Source organism: Hemiscyllium ocellatum, chromosome 32 (genome assembly GCF_020745735.1).
Source record: "Hemiscyllium ocellatum isolate sHemOce1 chromosome 32, sHemOce1.pat.X.cur, whole genome shotgun sequence".
In the NCBI taxonomy this organism is placed as follows: Eukaryota; Metazoa; Chordata; class Chondrichthyes; order Orectolobiformes; family Hemiscylliidae; genus Hemiscyllium; species Hemiscyllium ocellatum.
Genome location: NC_083432.1, coordinates 33,096,411 through 33,114,546, shown reverse-complemented (window position 1 = coordinate 33,114,546; position 18,136 = coordinate 33,096,411).

Genomic DNA, 18,136 nt, shown 5'->3' with positions numbered 1-18,136 from the left:
AACTCCAGAGAACCCATATATACTCCAAGATCAGAATAGAATCTCTTTCTATGCTTCACAAGATAATTTAATGGATTGCAAAAAAAAAGTAGTCACTTTTTGATATGTTTCTTGTTTACGTTTTTCTTATTTGTTCACAGAATCAGGGCATCGCTTGAAAAATGGGGGAGGGTGCAATATAAGATGGCTGCCAGAGCAAAGTCATCTTCCATCTGTTATGGGCCAGGCCAGATGGTAGCCCAGACCCCAACTTCGCTAGTTGTTTTAAGCAGGTATAAAGTGGGTGTTCTAGGAGAGAATCTGCTGGTCAAACCACTTCGTCTTAAATGAAACAGAATTTATTTACAAGATTACTGAATGAAATACAAAGAGCAGAAAACAGAATATTGAATAACCTATCCTATCCTTTCTGAAAACCCAACAGACTATCCCAACTTAATGATGCTGTTCCGGATAGTTGTAACACTCCCCATAAACACTTCTTGGCACAGAAGGTAAAATCAACAAGTTCTTACAGGATAGAAGTCACAGAGAGATTACCACCTGGACCTGGTTCTGGGTCCAAAGACTTTTCCATATGACTGCTGAAAGAAAACTCGAGAAAAGCTGAGCTGGGAGAACTGGCCACACCCTTTTCACTGTACAAGTTTTTTTTAAACTTGAAAGCCTTCTGTCTGAGGCAGTATCTGTTAGCTATTATCAAATTGGCCCAAAAATCCTTCAATCTTCAGACTTTCTGGAGTCTGTCATTTATAGCCTCTCTGACAAAAAACAAGGACTGCATAACCTTGTTAAAGGAACAGCTTTGTCACACACTTGTCTAAAGCAGTTTTATTTGCTGGGTTTCACCAGATCTTTTCTTTCACCAAATAAGATAAATAATTTGCGATGGTTTCAAAAAATATCTTCTATTTAAAGTGGCACTGATAGCTACTCTGGAAACATTCCATTTTTTTTTCTGGTCCAAGATTCCATTAAGTATATGAAATATCCTAGAGACATATACCTCAGAGGAGATAAAAGGATCCTTCTCAGGATGAAAGCCAGTGATTAGTGGTGTTCAACAAAGATCAGTATGGGATCACAACTTTTCACTTTAAACATGAATGATCTCAATGAAGAACTGAGGGTGTCTGGTAAGTTTGCAGATGAGACAAAGATATGTAGAGGAGCAGGTGGTATTGAGGAGGTAGGGAGGCTGCAGCATGTTTTAGACAGGTTAGGAGACTGGGCAAAGAGGTGTGGGAAAGTGTGAGATGATGAGCATGGTAGGAAGGATAGAGGCATGGATTATTTTCTAAATGGGGAGAAAATTTAAAAAGCAGAAGTGCAAAGGGACTTGGAAGTGCTAGTCGAGGTTTCTCTGAAGGTAAACTTGCAGGTTGAGTTGGTAGTTCAGAAGGTAAATACAATGTTGTCACTCATCTTGAGAGAACTAGAATATAAAAGCAAGGATGCACTTCTGAGGCTTTATAAAGCTGTGGTCAGACCACATTTACTGTATTGTGAGCAATCTTTGGCCCCGTACCTCAGGCAGGATGTACTGGTTCTGCAGCAGGTCCAAAGGAGGTTCACAAGAATGATCCCTGGGATGAATAGCTTAACATATGAGGAACATTTGATGACTCTGGGATTAAACTTGATGGAGTTTAGAAGGACGAGGGGGAATCTGATTAAAACTTACAGAATACTGAATGGCCAAGACAAAATGAACATTGGAAAGATGTTTCTATTAGCAGGCGAGATGAGGACCTGAGAGCACAGCCTAAGAGTAGAGGGAAAACTCTTTTGAAAGGAGATAAGGAGTAACCTCTTTAGCCAGAGAGTGCCAAAACTGTGGAATTCATTGCCACAGAAGGCTGTGGAGGCCACGTCATTGAGTATTTAAGACAAAGATAGATAAGTTCTTGATTGCCAACGAGATCAAAGGTTACGGACAGAAAGCAGGAAAATGGGGTTGAAAAACCTAATAGCTATGACTGAATAGTGGAGTAGACTCAATGGGTGGAATGGCCTAATTTCTGCTCCTATGTCTTATGGTCTTAGGGAATGGTTTACTGCCTACATGTTGGAAATATAAACCTTTGTCCATATCAGTTGGCAATTATTGCAGTGCACATGGGTAGTGTGGATGCATATTAGCGTGTCTGTTTTTTTTAACAGGGACACTTTAGATGAAGAAATTATATGCTGGAAGGTTTAAGTTTGACTATATTTCTCTGTATTTTCTGTATTACTGGTTTTACCCTTACGTCTGTTGATATGCATTTAAATGAAGCATGTAGATTCCTGACCTGACAGCTTCACAGGACGGAACAATCCCAACACATTTGTAAAGTGGCAGTGAGAATAAACAGGTAGCAATATTTTCAATGATTCTAGTGCATCTGCCAGCTCATTTCTCTCTCTTTCAGTTTCAGCATGACTGCACCTTACAATAGCATCAACATCAAAGGCATGTCTGTGGAGAAAAACCCTCGAACCAGTCTCCAAAAGCTGGGATCATAAATATCATCATATGTGGGATTCAAAACCACTGCCAGGCTCAGCAATAAAGGTTACTGAAAATGGGCAGTAAGCAGTTCATCGTGTGATAAAAATGTACAGCACAGAAACAGACCCTTTGGTTCAATTCATCTATGGTGACCAGTTAGCCTAAATTAATCTAATCCCATTTGCCACACATCCCTGTAAACTATTCCATGTACCCATTCAGATGCCTTTAAATGTTGAGGGGGGAGAAAGTAAGGACTGCAGATGCTGGGCATCAGAGTCGAGAGTGTGGTGCTGGAAAAGCACAGCAGCTGATGAAAGGCTTATGCCCAAAACATCGATTCTCCTGTTCTTTGGATGCTGCCTGACTGGCTGTGCTTTTCCAGCAATACACTGTCAGCCTTTTAAATGTTGTAATCGTACAAACTCCACCACCTCCTCTGGCAGCTCATTCCATAGACGCACCACCCAAATATTTTCCCTCTTGCCTTAAACCTAGTTTTAGACAACCCTACTCTGGGGGAAAGGCCTTCCCATGTCTCTCATAATTTTATAAACCTCTATAAGGTCACTGGTCAGCCTCCGACACTCCGGGGAAAATAGCCCCAATCTATTCAGTCTCTTCCTATAGCCCAAACCCTCTAACTCTGGCAATATACTTGTAAATCTTTTCTGAACCCTTTCAAGTTTCACAACATCCTTCCTAAAGCAGGCACACCAGAATTGCACGCAGTATTCCAATAGCCGAACCAATGTCCTGTGCATCCGCAACATGACCTCCCAACTACTATACTCAATGCACTGAACAAGAAAGGCAAGCATATCAAATGCCTTCTTCACTATCCTAGCTCCCTGTGACTCCACTTTCAAGGAGTTTTGAACCGCACTGCAAGGTCTTTTTGATCAGCAACACTCCCAGGACCTTACCATTAAGTGTATAAATCCTGCCCTGATTTGCTTTTCCAAAATGTAACACCTCACATTTATCTAAATTAAACTCCATCTGCTATTCCTTGGTCCATTGACCCATCTGATCAAGATCCTGTTGTAATCTGAGGTCACCTTCTTTGATGTCCGTGAGACCCTCAATTTTGGTGTCATCTGCAACTAACTATACCTGCTATGTTCACATCCAAATCATTTATATAAATGATAAGAAGCAGCAAACCCAGCACCGATCCTTGTGACACTCCACTGGTCACAGGCCTCCAGTCGGAAAAGCAACCATCCACCACCACCCTCTGTCTTCTACCTTCAAGCCTTTTCTGTATCCAAACAGTTAGTTCTTCCGGTATTTCATCTGATCTAACTTTGCTAACTGTCTTCTATGGGGAACCTTGTCAAATGCCTTACTAAAGTCCATATAGATCGCATCCACTGCTCTGCCCTCATCAATCCCCTTCATTACTTCCTCAAAAAACTCAATCAAGTCAGTGAGACATGATTTCCCATGCACAAAGCCATGCTGACTGTCCTTAAAGAGTCCTTGCCTTTCCAAGTACATGTAAATCCTGCCCCTCAGGATTCCTTCCAACAACTTGCCCATCACCAATGTCAGGCTCATCGGTCCATAGTTCTCTGGCTTTTTCTTACCACGTTACTTAAATAGAGGCACCACATTAGTTAACCCCTCGTCTTCCAGATCTCACTTATGGCTACTGATGATACAAGTATCTCAGCATGGGGCCCAGTGATCACTTCCGAAGCTTCCCACAGATTTCTAACGTACATCTAATCAGGTTCCGGGGATTTATCCACCTTTATATATGTTAAGACATCCATCGCCTCCTCCTCTGTAATATGAACATTTTTCAAGATGTCAAAATCTATTTCCCCATGTTTTCTATTTTCCATGTCCTTCTCCATAGTAAACACTGAGGCAAAATACTCATTCAGTATCACCCCCATCCCCTGCAGTTCTAAACATTGGTTGCCTTGCTTATCTTTAAGGGGCCCTATTTCTTTCCTCGTTAACGTTTTGTCCTTAATATGTTTGTAGAATCTGTTTCAATCATTAAGATATCCAAGAACTGCTGATTAATAGCAGGAGGGATGCCTCAGCACCCTTATGAAGGATGGTGGACAGTTGTTTGGAACTGAAGATGTTCCGTCTTGAAATTAACTCGCCTGCTCTCTCTAACATTTTAAAGTTTAAATTGCATTTTACAGCCAGCCCACAATTTTAGGGGAGCAGGTTTGGTAGGAGTTTGAGAGGAAGAATTCCTTCACAGGGTGGTCGGTAGCTGCTGTGGTCTCTGGGCAAGGAGAGGGAGTCTCCAAGATAATAAAAACAAAAAGTGCTGGAGATACTCAGCAGGCCTGGCAGCATCCTTAAAGAGTGAAACAGAGTTAACGTTAATTCTGATGTTAATCTTCTCTCATCTGAAGAAATCACGAAATATCCATTCTGTTTTTCTCTCTCCACAGACACTGCATTAACTGCTGAGTTGCTCCATCACTTTCTGTTTTGAAGTCAGATTTCAGCATCCCCAGTATTTTGCATTCACTGGAATCTACAGGATTTTAGAACTGTTGACTCCCACTCTGAGTCTGCTGCCTGAAACCACCATTCCACCCAAACTGCCCTATGCCTGTGAGAATCTGAAGGTACACAGGAAGATCCCAGTCATTAATTCTCCTCACTCACGATGAGCCTTGTCTGCTACATTTCCATGTGCATAGATAGACTTGGTGCATGTCCTCCCCTGCCACCCAGACAGATTCTTCGGGGTGGAATGGAGCCAGGAAATTGGCATGCTTGGTGCCAGGCTTATTAACTCCCACCCTGCTGCTTTCCTGGCTCTATCGATGGTCTCACAGTTCTACCTGCACTTGGGTTTTTGAATGAGTATAATTCCATCTTCATATTTGATGGAATTCAGAAATCTTAAAAGTAAATCTCAAGGAAATTCTTTTTTGCAGCAAGGTATTGAATCCGATCAAATACTTACCTCGGCACATGGTGCTTGAGTTAAAGCTACATTCTGAGCCACAGTTTTCAGAATGAATTATACAGTGCAGTACATTTGTGAAAAAATTCCTTATAAATGCATCTTGCTGCTGTTTCTAAGTTGAAGGTTCTCCAATTGACTCTCATTTTCAAGATTCCTTCTGCCATTCTTATTTAGTTTGCAAGCTGGTCCTCTGATTATTAAGTGACTAATGTGGGGAAAATCTTGGGTGAATGGCTGTTCCCAAACAGTGCTGGCTTCTATCCTAATACCTGCGGCCAAAATTCTGTTCAGTTTGGGAATGCATTGTTCAGGTAGTGAGTCTTTGTGCTGGACCCAGACAGTGTGGTTGCCAGAATTTGGTACAAAGTACTTGAACCGTAAAGTACTTCAACACCCGACATCACAATCTGACATTGTGATAATAGACAATAAACAATAGACAATAGGTGCAGGAGTAGGCCATTCTGCCCTTCGAGCCTGCACCACTACTCAATATGATAATGGCTGATCATCCTTAATCAGAATCCTCTTCCTGTCTTATCTCCATAACTCTTGATTCCACTATCCTTGAGAGCTCTATCCAACTCTTTCTTAAATGAATCCAGAGACTGGGCTTCCACTGTCTTCTGGGGCAGAGCATTCCACACAGCCACCACTCTCTGGGTGAAGACGTTTCTCCTCATCTCTGTCCTAAATGGTCTACCCGTATTTTTAAGCTGTGTCCTCTGGTTCGGCACTCACCCATCAGCGGAAACATGTTTCCTGCCTCCATAGTGTCCAATCATTTAATAATTTTATATGTCTCAATCAGATCCCCTCTCAGTCTTCTAAACTCAAGGGTATACAAGCCCAGTTGCTCCAGTCTTTCAGTGTAAGGTAGTCCCGCCATTCCAGGAATTGGCCTCGTGAACCTACGCTGCACTCTCTCAATAGCCAGAATGTCTTTCCTCAAATTTGGAGACCAGAACAGCACACAGTACTCCAGGTGTGGTCTCACCAGGGCCCTGTACAGCTGCAGAAGAACATCTTTGCTTCTATACTCAATCCTTCTTGTTATGAAGGCCAGTATGCTATTAGCCTTCTTCACTACCTGCTGTACCTGCATGCTTACCTTCATTGACTGGTGTACAAGAACACCAGATCTCTCTGTACTCTCTGTGATGAAAATAAAAATCCTACAAAGAGTTAAGAGAAACAAGATGCATAAACTCAAGCTGGTTTAAGTTGTTGTGGAGATATCTGTGCATTTGTTGTTATTTTTTCTTATTTTACTTCTGGTGCAATTCCTGTCAGCTTACATTTGCTATCCATGCCTTGGCTTTGCAAAGAACTGCCCAGGTGTGAAATGCAATTTTTCATTCAAATTTAAAGAGACAAACCTGTAATGAGTGCAGTATACAGTTGACAGAAGTTGTTGGAATCTAGTTAAGAAAATATTTCTCTTGAATTGGAATGCTTTACTCAGTAGCAATGGATTTTGAACACATTCTGATCACATCAGTACACATAGTTTTTATACAGAATTGCTTTAATGAATGGGACAATTCAATTTCCACTGAAGTGCACTAATCAAATAGCTTTCATACTTAGTTGTTGCTGTCAGGATAAACTTAGCTTTATGTAAGTGAAACAGTCGTGCAATTATAACACGGGCTATAAATTGCAATATTGCTATTAAAATGTCTGTTTGTATTGTGAAGCTTTAATTTGCATGCATTGTATTGGGTCACTAACTCTACCGAGGATTTTTCATTCGTAGGACATCAATCTGCCTAAACTCATAGAAGGCACAAGCAGGGAATTTACCTGCATCATTCCATGCTGATGTTCAGAGATTAGCAGCATATTGTTGCAATGATAACTTTTACAGTTCATGAGTGCAGAACTATTTTGAGTAGAAGCACATTTAAGCCTTTCTATGTCAATGATGCATGAACTTTTTAGAATCTCATAACATGGAACAGCTTCAGTGATGTGCTATGTCTTTGTAGGTTGTCCAGGATGAACGTGATGAAAGTGCTCAGCCTGACAAAGTTATCGGTTGCCTGTTCAATGCATTTACACAATGAAAAATGAATGACTTTGCTGGTATTCCCTGTTGCCGCCTGGAAGGATCCTGAAAAATAAAAAATGTATGCGGTGATTGGCAGCTGTGCTGACAGGTCTATTCCTATAGTAGAATGTGGCTGGATACATGTTTGAAGCCTGCAAAGGAATATAGGAAACTTCAAAATCATGGAAGGTCATTCTAGTCCCAGTTCAATACAGCTCAGTCACAGATCACTTGTGATGAACAGCCTATGGAGACATTATTCCTTGAACAATCACAGAAAGCTAGAAACAAAAACAGAAGTAGCTGGAAAACCTCAGCAGGGTCTGGCAGCATCTGTGGAGAGAAATCAGAGTTAATGTTTTAGGTCAAATGACCTTTTCTCAGAACCAAAGGCTAGCCTCTATATATGTTTGCTGGTTGAAATGTGTAAGTAGGTGGGTGTGGTTCTTCTCTGATATAAATTCATCTCCTCTTCTTTCAAAAAGGCACAATAATTTAATCAGAAATTTCCACAGAGATATTGTTGTCTCAGTTTCAAAAACTAAAATAATTAAGTGGAGAGAATGCAAACTGAGAATGTAATAATAAATGGCAGACTAAGGGCAGCTCTGCGGTGGTTAGCACTGCTGCCTCACAGCACCAGAGACCTGGGTTCAATTCCTGCCTCAGACAACTGTCTGTGTGGAGTTTGTGCATTCTCCCTGTGTCTGCATTGGTTTCCTCCGGGTGCTCTGGTTTCCTCCAACAGTCCAAAGATGTGCAGGTCAGGTGATTTGGCCATGCTAAATAGCCCGTAGTGTTAGGTAAATGTAGGAGAATGGGTCTGGGTGGGTTGCTCTTCGGAGGGTCGGTGTGGACTTGTTGGGCTGAAGGGCCTGTTTCCACACTGTAAGTAATCTAATCTAATCTAATCTAATCTAAGTCTGAAAATCCACAGCCCTAAACTTGGCATCATCTGTGAGGATTGTGTAATTGTTTGTGGAAGAAAACTTTCAGAAAAATGAAGCTGACAAAAACAATCAATTCTATTTGTTTCCTCTCCCTTTAAATCATCTCTACTTCCATCATAGAATCTATCAATGACTCAGAAGGGCCAAGACAGTGGGTGAATTTTACACAACCCCAGCCAATGTATTTAGAGGTGGGAGTGGGGCATGCATAAAGTAGGCTAGCCCACCCATTTCCTGCACACTCCTGAACTGTCTCTGATAATATTACGGGCTGATAGGGCATGAGCTTGCCTGCCTAACCTATTAAGGTTATCAAACAACTTTTCTCTCGCTGCTGCAATAACATACATAGTGTGTAGGCCCAGATTCCAGTCCCATCTTCTTCAGAATAACATCTCTGAACAAGTTGATTAGGAAATATCTATACATATCTGGGGGAGAGAAGTAGATGAGCCCACTATTTCAACACCTCAGGGTGCAATGATTGCAGCTAATGTGTTACTGGATAAGTCAGATCCCAGAGTGATACCTGGCTTGATAAAACATGTTTAGATTTTGCAGTCAGTGTCTATAAAGTTTAGTCACTGAGCATATGCACATGAGGCTGCAAATGTTCCTTAACAAGATAATACAAGCTTAGTACTTGGGAATGGAGGACAAAAATAGGGAGGCCTTGCCAAAACTATGCAAGACACTAGTCAGACCACAGCTGAGATACTGTGAACAGTTTGGGTCTCCATATCTAAGGAAATATATATATATTAGTATTGGCAACAGTCCAGAGTAAGTTCACCAAATTGGCGGGGTGTTGTTTGAGGATGGCTTGCATTTTTCAGCCTGTCCTCATTTGTGTTTAGAAGAATGAGGGACTTATTGAAACGCAGAAAGGTTCTTAGGGGAACTGACAGGGTAGATGTGGAAAGGTTTCCTCTTGTGGGACAGTCTAGAAGCAGTCAGCGTAATCTCAGAGTAAGAGGTCACCCATTACAGAGTTAAGGGGGGATTTCTTCTGTGTTTGTGTGGAGCTCTTTACTGCAAAGAGCTGTAGAGCTTGGGTCATTAAACATATTCAAGACTGAAACAGACAGATTTTTAGTCAGTAAGGAAGTCAAACATGCTGGGAGAATGTTGTGCCCAGTTTAGCAGACTAGCAGTAAAGAAAGTGACCCTTCTCTCCAGCATGCCATACCACCAGGACTGTGTCAGTAAATCAAGACACAAAATTGCTTCCCATGGCTATTTTTTTCCCCACATTATTACTAGTAAAGGCTTTCCTTGGCTTTTAGCAATTGAATAGTTGAATGAATGGGATTTAAAGGTAAAGTTTCCATAGTCCCAGAGGACTAGTCACTCATGGAGAGAGATGAGTGGTGGCAGTTTAACCTGAGGGTCAATGCACCTCGGGTGGGGAGAAGGTGGAACTTTCATGGTAACCTCAGCTGGTGAAGCAATTGAACCACTTGTATCAGAAGCCAGCTGTCCAGCGACTGAGCTTTCCAATCCCTTGGGATTTAAATAGGGCACTGTCCAAACTCCAATGACAGTAGTGTTTTATCACAAGGTCTAAGACATAAATGAAGTGAGACATGTGCTCATCAGAGGCACTCTTGCCCAATGCCTTCCTGTATCCACTGGGGGAAGTTGTAACCCCTTTGTCACTCCCCTCCCCCCCACCGCCAAAACCCAAATCCCAGACATTCTTCCCTAGATTCCCAATTCTTGAGCATACGATCATTTCCATGATCCAATGAAGAAATTATGTTGTCATCTAATCGAAGAGGCAGACCGCAAATTGAAAATTAGCATGATGCTCCCTATTTTTAAAATGGGTGCTTCTTTAAGTCCATGTAAAAGAGAGACTTGCATTTGTATAATCCCTTTCACAGCCTCAGGATGTCTCAGAACATTTTTCCAGCGATGTGGCACTTTTGCAATTTAGTCAGTGTTGTAAAGACTATTATCTGAAGGGATCTGCCCTGCACACATCTCCATTCATGCTACCATTTGATTACATGCAATTTATAAACTGCATGAAAATCGAGCTGGAGTGCAACAAAAATAAATGTCCTTAATTGCTAGCTTTTATGGCTTCTAGAGTGTTTATGAAATGTAGTTTGGATAATCTAGAATGAAGAGGAACTGTTCAGAATAATATATGCATTAAGTCCCAAACAGACTCTACTAATAAGGATGTCTCTATTTAATGGAGAAAACAAAGTCAACAGCAGCTTGAGAAAGCCTTTGAATTTGTCTGTACTACAATAAAATGCTTCCTCTGTTATAAAAGGAAATGGAAGATAGCATATTTCCATAAAAATTGTTTCTCAGTGGATAGTAAGGTATTTCTGGAAATCAATATCTGACAACTAACTGTGACAATGAATGTTGAATTTGCTGATTGATATTTGACCATAACACCCGGGGAAAATGAACTCCAAGTAAAGTTCCATCTGTCAACAGATTTTGTGGTCGCACAGCTAATACTAAGTGAAATGACTGTCAAACCCAATTGATGTAAGGTACAAGCCTAATCCGATATGACCTTTATACAGGATAGTACTTATCCATCTCATGGACCAAGAGCATACTTTCGCTGGAATCTAGATTTTTAAAAATGGCAATATTTAAACGAGGGTAATCTAGTGTAAAGAAATTGTAATTGTTGGTTCTGAAGGATGGACTGGTGGAGCCTTTGCATGCTTGCATTAATCAGGAAATAATTGGCATTGAGCCCATAATTTGTTGATGCATATCAGCAGTGTGTGAGATATTTCACCATGTCCAACATCACTGTTTCCTACATTACAACAAGGACTAGATTCCAAACTTGATTCATTGGCTAGAACAGAGAAAGTGAGGACTGCAGATGCTGGAGATCAGAGCTGAAAATGTGTTGCTGGAAAAGCACAGCAGGTCAGGCAGCATCCAAGGAGCAGGAGAGTCGACGTTTCAGGCATGAACCCTTCTTTTATTTATTTGAAACGTCGACTCTCCTGCTCCTTGGATGCTGCCTGACCTGCTGCTCTTTTCCAGCAACACATTTTCAGCACAGAAAATGCTGGGGAAACTCTGCAGGTCTAGCAGCATCAGTGAAGAAAAAAAAGTTCACATTTTCAGTCTAGTATGACTACTTCTGAACTAAATGTCTGTTCATAACCTTATTTGTAGCCCTATTCCTTCATATTGAACAGGTCAATTTTATTGTTAATGCTTCAAATTATACTTTAATCACATCATTTTGTTCTTGTGGCCCATTAAGTATCTATCTTATGTTAGCTCCCTTACATTTAAAGAGTTGATTTTACCATTTGAAATAGGGCACCTGCATTTCTCTTAAATGACATGGCTTCTCCTAAAAACAGTTTCAGGAAGCACAAAAGCAGTTAGCATCCAACTTTGAGAACTTCTTGAAAGTTGGATAACTGCAAGGCGCCAAATAAGTGCCATTTATTGTCTTGTCAGCAAGAGAATGCCAAAATCTCCAGAAGGAGTGCAAATAGAACAGGTACTAGTTGAAACTAACTTTCATGAAAGCATCCAACTCAGTGGATGTGCAGAATGGGCGATGTAGGTGTTTCCATAGTATTAGCAGATGACCCTTATTTTGAAACTCAGGGCGTGAATGAATTTAAAAGAGACTCAATTTGCAGAGTCCCAACACTACAGGTGCTAGATGTTCATTTTGAGGTACCCAATTAATTAAATAGAGCTCAATTCCCCATAATGCCTAATGGACAACATGTCAGATACCGAAGGTCACAATTTTGCTTTCTCAGGATTCTCAAGTGCAAGAGAAAGGGTTAGAATTATATGCCCTTTCCATACAGGAAGAAACATTAAAGGAAGATGAGGTTTTTTAAATCAAGATTTTAAACATTTACATTAAACCATGGACAACTCAACAGTACAGCTTCTTAAGAATTTACTATTTAGCTAAACAGAGGCATCAGTAGACTGTAAAAGCTTTGAGGTTCTAAGGGGATGCTGCTGCACAGTACTTAAATTAATGTTGGACTTCATTAACCTTTTTTTTTGGTTAAGGATGTTCATTGATTAAAGCAGGCATTATGCCCTTTGCAATTGCAATTAAATGGCAAAACGCCTGAGTCCTTTAATACAAAATGGGTTTGGCCCCAGGAAATCAACACTTTTATGAACCACCATACACCCAGGTTGTTAGCAATTGGGTCTTGAGATCTCCGGCCTTTTAGTCTCCCTCGAGAGGTTGCCCTATGCTCTTTGTTTTCTCGATCAGGATCCCTTTGTAATCTGAGGTAACCTTCTTCACTGTCCACTACACCTCCAAAGTGGTATCAACGATAGGCTGAGAAGTGGCAGATGGAGTTTAATTTAGATAAATGCGAGGTGCTGCATTTTAGGAAAGCAAATCTTAGCAGGACTTATAGTAAGATCCTAGCGAGTGTTGCTGAACAAAGAGACCTTGAAGTGCAGGTTCATAGCTCCTTGAAAGTGGAGTCGCAGGTAGATAGGAAAGTGAAGAAGGTGTTTGGTATGCTTTCCTTTATTGGTCAGAGTATTGAGTACAGGAGTTGGGAGGTCACGTTGCAGATGTACAGGACATTGGTTAGGCCACTGTCAGAATTTCGCATGCAATTCTCATCTTCTTCCTATCAGAAGGATGTTGTGAAACTTGAAAGGGTTCAGAAAAGATTTACAAGGATGCTGCCAGGGTTGGAGGATTTGAGCTGTACGGAGAGTCTGAATAGCCTGGGGTGGTTTTCCCTGGAGTGTCAGAGGCTGAGAGGTGACCTTATAGAGGTTTATAAAATCATGAGGGACATGATTGGATAAATTGACAAAGTCTTTTCCATGGGGTGAGGGAGTCTAGAACTAAAGGGCATAGGTTTAGGATGAGAGGAGAAAGATATAAAAGAGACCTAAGTTGCAACGTATTCATGCAGAGCAGGGTACATGGATGGAATGAGCTGCCAAAGGAAGTGGTGCAGGTTGGTACAATGGCAACATTTAAAAGGGATCTGGATGGGTATATGAATAGGAAGGGTTTGGAGGGATATGGGCCAGGTGCTGGCAGGTGGGACTAGATTAGGTTGGGATACCTTGCCGGCATGGACGAGTTGGACCGAAGGGTCTGTTTCCAGGCTGTACATCTCTATGACTCTATGACCACAATACCCCAATCCCATTCTAACTTAGCTCGCAACAACACTTTGACTTTTCTCCATGCTCTATTTATTATAATAATTTCTGAGTCCCAGCATCTTGGGAGCATGAGTCTCAACATTCTGATTCAGAGTATTTACCAATTGCCATCCCACTTTTTCCAGCCAATAATTTCTGGACTATATTGTTTTAGTGTTAGGTAATTTATTTTAATAAATGGTTGCAATTCAGTTATTTTACAGCTCATGAGAATGATTCACTGCATTGGTACAGGCCTACGGAAAACATGCCATTGTATGTGTAAAGTATCAGTGTTCTCAAACAGTAATAGTGACTTCCACAGTTACAGTCAATTGACGTTCACTTTCCTGTTTATTTCATCATAATGCTCGCTGCTGTCTGTATAAATAATGAGCCTCTGTGCCAAGCCCAGGAGATATAGTCATTTAATTCTACACTGTAATTACTAGCTGTGAAGCCAAAGTAGTAATGGGTGCAGTCACAAAAGACTGAATTTGATAAGAATTGATGCGTGACCAATGAAAGATATTACTGGCACAAAGGCATCTCTTCCAGATTGGCCTCTTTCCCTGGCGGAATTAATTTCTATAAAGACAGAATGTGAACCTGCACCCATCCTGTTATTCCAGCACATCACACTGGTCTGTTGAGGATAATTGATGACCGATCTGGGGAAAAGGAGTGAAGATTTTTGGAATGTGGTCAAATATCACTTTGCAAATGGGAATTACTTGCAAGGATTCCTAACATTCAAAAATATCACAGATCAAATAGATTGACTGGGGAAAAGATGCACAGATGCTTCAGGTGTAGGTGCTTTATCTGCATGAATATAAATGAATAAGTATTCATTGCTGGAAATAACAATAGAATAACTGAATTTCAGTTTTTTCATCCATTTTAATGCCCAGCTGTTCAACAACTTTTAATTTCTGAGTGTAAACAGGAACAATACTTTTAAAATCATCAATTTTTTTTAACTTACCTGAAGCTAATTAATAACAATAAGAAGTAACAGAAAGAAAGGATTGACACTTATATTGAGGTATTCATGTCCATTGAGTGTCTCAAGTGTTTTACATTCATATAAGTACATATGTTTTACATTCATACAACTTGATTGCGTTTTTGAAGAAGTAACAAAGAGGATTGATGAGGGCTGAGCAGTAGATGTGGTCTGTATGGACTTCAGTTCGACAAGCTTCTCCATGGGAGGCTGGTTGGCAAGCTTACATCTCATGGAATACAGGGAGAACTAGCCATCTGGATGCAGAACTGGCTCAAAGATAGAAGACAGACAGTGGTGGGGGGGGTTGTTTTTCAGGCAACCCCCCATGATGTTACATGGTAGAACAGCTGAGGACCCCGAAGTTATACATGTCAGCAACCTGTAATGAGTTGCTGACATGTAATAAACTATATCTTGTTATCGACAATAGATTGTTGTACTTCAACCAGGAAGTCGTTTTTTGCTACTATACTAAAGCAAACAAATCATACAATCTCTGACACTTCAAGATGGTGCTCATTCATCATGGGTAGTTGTTTATATACCACAGTGAGCTGGCCTGCCCATGAAAGGATAATGTGTGGAATTGGGACTAATGAGAAACAGGTTATAACTTGGCTCAGAATCCAAGTCAACAATAATAACCCATATCCATGCAGTTAGAAATTAGAAATATATACTGATTTAGAAGTCAAATCTAAAATCTAAAATGATTTAGAAGTCAAATCCAAAATTTCCTCCATTCAGAGTTCATTTTGTAGATTGTCCATAATAAGTGGGAATAGCTATCACCTTGATCATTATATTTTGTTGAAAATTTCTGTACTTTTCTTACAATTTCTCAGGTTTTTAATGCAAACAACTTCTTCCTTCTTAATTGTATTTAATTTTCAGAGAGTTATGTATTAGCAGTTTAATTCAAAGATTATTCAAATTGTTCCACATTCAGTTTTTCTAATTCAGTGTTTCAATCATATCTGAAGTTAACTTGGTCACATTTATTATCAGATCATCTGAATCTTGAGTAGTTTGTCACAACAACAAAATAGCACATTTTTAGTCAGTCGGTAAGATACCAGTTTTTTTTCGGCATGGTTTTAGCTCTAAAGCGGATGGCGTTTTCAAGTCAGAGGGAGGCTATGCTCCAAACATGGTGCTTAAAGGTAAAGATGCAGAGTGAAGTATACGAACAATAAGATAGAAAAGAGAATACTGAGAATGGGAATAAATAAGCAGTAGATATGGAAGATAGAGAGAGGAAAGGTCTTTTCTGCAAAACACTGTTTTAAAATATTTATTTCATTCCACAGCATCAAAATTATGATAATAAAAATTACTTCTGACTGACAGTTAATTGCTCTGAGACTTTCAACTACATAATAAGCTGAAAGCCTCGTAAATTAGCTAGCTCGAGGCAATTAGTACCCAGCCTATGTTGAGCTAACTTGGAGATGGAGAAATAAATTCTGTATGATCACTGTGTTTGAAAAATCATTTGGACTAGCAGTTTTGAAAATGAAGAGTTCTAAGCTTGATATGTATAAAACTAAACAATTATAATGCAGAACATTGTGGATCTGAGGCTGCTCCGTGTATGTAGAAGTCTGCCAATGATCCAGTCTACTGCAAAACGTATTTTGAATTTCCATTAAAGTGTACCTGGCATTGTGATTCTTACTAAGAGAAAGAATTTAAAAGAAATGTTACTCTTGTAGATGTGGGGTTATCTTTGTGCATCAGGCTATGCTGTACTTCTTTGTGAAGGGTTGGATGCTGACAATTAGTTCCTAAAAAAGGACAAGTTCCATCTCCAACCTTTATTCTTTCATTTTGATGAAAGCTGTTTTTCATAAATAAAACATATTCATCAGTCACACACCCCGATTTTTCTTCTGAGGCTGTTTCACGGATGATATTCAGGTTTTACAGTGCATGGTTCTGTTAACAATGACAATACATGCTCTTCAGGGAATTTATGTTGGCTTCAGGTGATTGAAACCATTATGCTACTGATCGGGAACTGCAGAACAATGCATCGTCAAGGGCATTCAGCATTGTCAAATGGCCTTGTTGGTAGCTGTGTTTTGATGGTCAACATTTCAGTAAAATTCTGCTGAAGCAGTCACTGCAATGAAATACTTGGCAGAATAAAAAGAAAGGAATGTACAGGAGTGAGTTAACATATACTTAATCCAATTCACTACCTTTATCCACAGGGATTCTTATTGATTATGTATATCTGTCAACCCATTCTTTCTTGAAAACAGAGCTTTTAAAAACAGCATGATGGACTGATCTCCAGGATTAAAATTATTAACACAAAGGAATGTTTAGAGAGATTGTAGTCTAACTAAAGGCTCAAGGTTACATTCAGAAATTGCTTTCTGATTATTTTCTCTGAATCATTCTATAGGTTTTGTTATCTTATTATTCTTGGATTAAAGAATTTAAAGTAGTTGTCAAATGCCCAGTGCTAAATGCTGATATTATACCAATGATACCTTTTCTAGCAGGTTACTATGATGAGCTGACTCACGAAGACATGTAGTATTATAATAAAAGATAACCCATGCCCATGTCAATAATCATCAATCATGCTAAGTGTAACTATATGCAACAGACAGCAAGAGAGGAAATCTCTCAAACTATACAGACCAGGCTCTCTTTTCAAGCGATTCTGATGACATTGTGTTATTACCTCTGTAGTTCAGTAGCTGTTATTACTGTAACAGTATAGTTAACACTTTGTTACAAATACCCACCCAACTTTGTTCTTCTCACAAACAATTAACCTCATGAACTATTTATCATTTCTATCCAACTTCTCTGCCTCCCTCTCTCATCCAATTTGTAGCTAAGCATCTCATTTTCCCAGATAACTTTCTGAGGACTGTTTGCAATTGTTGTTCCATGCCATCAGTCGGCACAATGGAATCAACAGACAATTTCATCCCACCTTGATAAACAAACAGCTAAGTCTCCTCAAGATAGGCAGCAGAGACTTCACTTTCATTGGCAGAATAGTCAAAAAGGGTAGTAAAGCTCAGGACCCCTTCTTCCAACAGATTGCCTTTCCCCTACACTTTTTCCTGAAAGAGAGAATTAAGGTCTAGAACATCATCTTACAGCGAGCCACTACCACTCTTGGTGCATTCTTATCCTGCTTCCAGCTCTTCCTCAAAAGAAGTGAAAGATCTGCAATATGTTCCCGTGGCCTCCAGTTCATAGAATCAATTTCAATTCCTTTATTAGCTGGTGAATAAAGAAGGTTCAAAGCTGTTAGTCATGCATCAACAGCAGGGAAAATGTTAAAGTCTGTTATAAAGGATTTGATGACAGGATGCTTGGAAGATACCAAGGGGATTCATAAACCCATGTTGACTTTGTGTGAAGGGAAAGTGTTTGACAAGCATATTGAAGTCTTTTTGTAATGAGTAGAACAAAAGAGGGAGATCCTATGTGGGTATTCAGAAAGCTTTGATAAGATCCCCCCAAGTGATTATTGTACAAAATC